Genomic DNA, 3,889 nt, shown 5'->3' with positions numbered 1-3,889 from the left:
GATACAATGGCCAAAACAATTCTATCCCCAGAAATGACTTATTCTACAAGTGTGAAGGCAGCAGAATGATTCTCAGACGTGTAAAACTAATAGTTTACCATCACATACCTTTCCTGGAGAAAGTAATTCAAGAAAGATTTCCAGTCAATTTAAAGGTAGATCAAAATTTTTTTAAAAGTCACACACTAGTTGTGAAGGGGGCATTGAAATTCTCAACTGCACGGAGGTTGCACCCAATGACTCAGCACCCTATGAGTGTACCTCATACAATCTGCATTCAAAATACTGATTCTCATTTTTGATAAACTGGAAATTCAGCAATCACTTTCTTATTATGGTAAAATATACATGCCATGAAATTGACCACTGGAACCATTTTTAGGTGTACGGTTCAGTGTCATGGACACACATTCACACCTGCATGGCTACTGTCACCACCATCCACGTCCAGAACTTTTCCATCTTTCCTTCTGAAACTCTGTACCCATTAAACATTAACTTCCCGTTTGCTCTCCCAGCAATCATTTTAAATCTGATTACATTGCTTACACTTTGTACCCTCTTTGGTCTTCCACAAAATATTACCTATATATGAAATTACCTTACACTGTTAACTATTATAATCCCTGTTTGTGAATTTTACACAACTAAATTCCCAAAACTTAGCATTGTATCTGGAGTCCATCAATTTTTCCCTCAAAGGAAATGTCCCAAAGGAGGAATTACCTTTCCTACTCTGCATTATTCTGTGCCACCTGAATATTTTATCATTAGAATTTTTTTTTTTTTTGAGATAGAGTCTCACTCTGTTGCCCAGGCTAGAGTGAGTGCCGTGGCATCAGCCTAGCTTGCAGCAACTTCCAACTCCTGGGCTCAAATGATCCTCCTGCCTCAGCCTCCCGAGTAGCTGGAACTACAGGCTCTCAACACCTAACCCAGGTAGTTTTTTTCTATGTTTAGTAGAGATGGGGTCTCGCTCTTGCTCAGGCTGGTCTTGACTCCTGAACTCAAGCAATCCTTCCACCTCAGCCTCCCAGAGTGCTAGGATTACAGGCGTGAGCCACCATGCCTGGCCTAAAACTCATTTTTAAAATTAAAAAGAAAAAAAGATGACATGCTTCAGGGAGTGCATTAAAGCTCAGAGGTGTGAAAAGCAACTGCAAGACTTGGAAGGAGGCATTCAATAAATATTTACTGAAACGGTACACAGGATACACAATAAGAAGTCCTATTTATCAAATGCTCTTTCAACTTCCGCATGACTGCACTAGCGGATCACTTATTTCTCTCCCTCAAAAAACATGTACTGAGGATTGCCAAGGGTGGCCACCTCTAGAACCAAGGTTCTAGAGCATACATTTTCAAAAGAAATTTGGTGCTGTAACCATCCCTACTGTTCCATCTTGCTGTGCGCGGCAGACCCTGCGTGGTGGTGCGCTGCGAGGAGGTACGAAATGAAGCACGCGCTGCCTACGGGTCAGATTTGGCTCTCAGGGCACCTTCCTGGTCCCTCCCGATCGCATCAACCTCCATTGCCAAGGGAACCACCACTTCCAGCATCCTAACCCTCTACATACATGGGTCCGGACAGACACAAACAATGGTGTTGCTTCCCTTTTCCTCCCTCCGCTGCGTGACACTGGAAGAATGTGCACCCCTGTCACTCTGCAGTCGCTTGCTTCTGGAGGTCATGGCAGCCGTGGGCCACCAGCACCCCGTCCTCAGGTAGGATTCATAGCCACTCAGGACCCTCAGCACCGCCCTGCCCGGAAGCCTTAGCGCTACCCTCACATGCTTCCTTTGGTCCTCAGCTGGACCCTGCAGCCTAGATTGTTTGCTCATCTCCATGCCAACAACCCACAAACTCCTTGCTCAGGAAATTCTTGTTCTCCCCAGTGTCACCCTCCATTCCATTCTACCTCCAATCTCCCGAACTCTCATCTCATCGTGAGCCTGAGCCTCTCGACTCAAATAATCAATTTCTTTGATCCATCACTCCAACCATTGGCTACCTTGACTCAGAGCTCCAATTTTATTACTCCCTCTCCATCCTGACTCGAAAACCCTCAAGGACTCCCCACTGGCCATCAAAGTAGGTTCGGGCTCATGCGCCAGCTTTCACGCTGCACCACAATGAGGGCCAACCCCCTTCTCCACCTCCCTCCCCTGCCGCAACTCCTGTCTGGCTAGACTGGAATATTCGGTGTTGTCGTGCACACTCCATGCTTTCCATCTCCCAGCCTTTGCGCACGATGTTCCCCTCACCTGGAAAGTTCTCCCTAGCAACCTCCTATGAATCTTCCTCCATGAAGGCCTTCCTGATCTTCCTGCTCAGATCTTCCCACTCCCTCCTTCGGCCACCTTAGAACTTCATACCTTTTATGGCATTGCCTTCATCCCGAATGCTGCCTCCTCGCAGATGTCCGGGTTTTCATACCACATAAGAAACATGTTGAAAATGCCCACTGCAAGGTAGGCCCCTCATCTTCACCTTCTGAATTAATACCTTCAAGGTTGGTTCACAGATAGGCTAATAAGGTCAAGGTCATGTGCTCTGACCTCCTGAGGTCAGCCAGCTTTGCTGTGCCCTGTTTTACGGCAACTGGGAGAAATCCTAATCATGTCATAAAGGGAGGATGCAATTTAGAGCAACGTCAGATAACTCACTCTGGATAGATTGAGATCTTTCCCAGAACTAGCCAGGGAGGTGGAAAGTCATAATTAACCAGAGAGGAAGGAATCCTAGACTGGGCTGCAGAAAAATTGGTTCCAGAGCCACCTATGGCTAACTACTACGTAATCTGCAACAAATGACTCCCCTCCCTGAGCCTCAGTCTCCACATCTGTAAAGTGGGGGGTGCTGAGTCCCCTTTTGGCCTGGTGTGCTTACAGATGCTAGCCTTTTCTAATTTACATAGTATACTATATATACTATACAAACTTTTATATATAGTATACTGTGTCTACACATGTCGGCCTTGGTGTCACAAGCATTCTAGAATTCCTTAGATGGGGCAGAACTCTCAGAATGCAAAGCTTCCACTCTGCCCTTAATCTTGCCAGTACTTTAGAATGTGCTCTTCCTCCTCTATCTTGGGTGTTGCCAGAATGACTTCCCTTTTCTTTTTTCATTTTTTAGAGACAGGGTCTCACTCTGGTGCTCAGGCTGGAGTGCAGTGGCACCATCATAGCTCACTGTAACCTCAAACTCCTGGGCTCAAGTGATCCTCCTGCCTCAGCCTTCCTAGTAGCTAGGACTAAAAGCATGTGCCACCATGCTTGGTTATTTAAAAAAAATTTTTGTAGAGATGTGGTCTCATTATATTGCCCAGGCTGGTCTGGAACTCCTGGCCTCAAGAGATCTTCCCACCACAGGCCTCAGTTTCCCAAAGAGCTGGGCTTACAGAAGGGAACCACGGTGCCTGGCCCATCTTTCTTTCTTTTTTAACTTTTTAAATAAATATGCTTCTCTCCCCCCTGATTGTAGGAGTAATATATGCTTGCAAATTAAGAAGTTGAAAAATACAAAAAATGTAGAAAAATAAAGAAAATCATTCATAATCCCACCTGGAATTAATAATCCCAGGGATATTTTGGTATATTTCTTCCAGACATTTTTCTACATGTAGCTTTTCTCCATAGCTGAAACCATATTGTATACATGGTTTTACATTCCGGTGGGTTTGGGTTTTTCCTGTATGATAACAGACATTTTCTGATGTCACTGAAATCTCACCCTGAATATCACATTTATTGGTGGATGCTTTCCTATTTCCCAGTGATTAGGCTTTAGGCTGTTTCTGCAGTTCGCTATTATATTAAGTAAAAGTGCAACCCACACCTTTGGACAGAACTTTCTTCTTCTAAATCTCAGCGCACGTCTTTAAGA

This window comes from Propithecus coquereli, unplaced genomic scaffold, assembly GCF_000956105.1.
Source record: "Propithecus coquereli isolate 6110/MARCELLA unplaced genomic scaffold, Pcoq_1.0 Scaffold79, whole genome shotgun sequence".
Classification (NCBI taxonomy): Eukaryota; Metazoa; Chordata; class Mammalia; order Primates; family Indriidae; genus Propithecus; species Propithecus coquereli.
The sequence above is the reverse complement of the archived record's forward strand: the minus strand, read 5'-3'. Positions refer to the sequence as shown.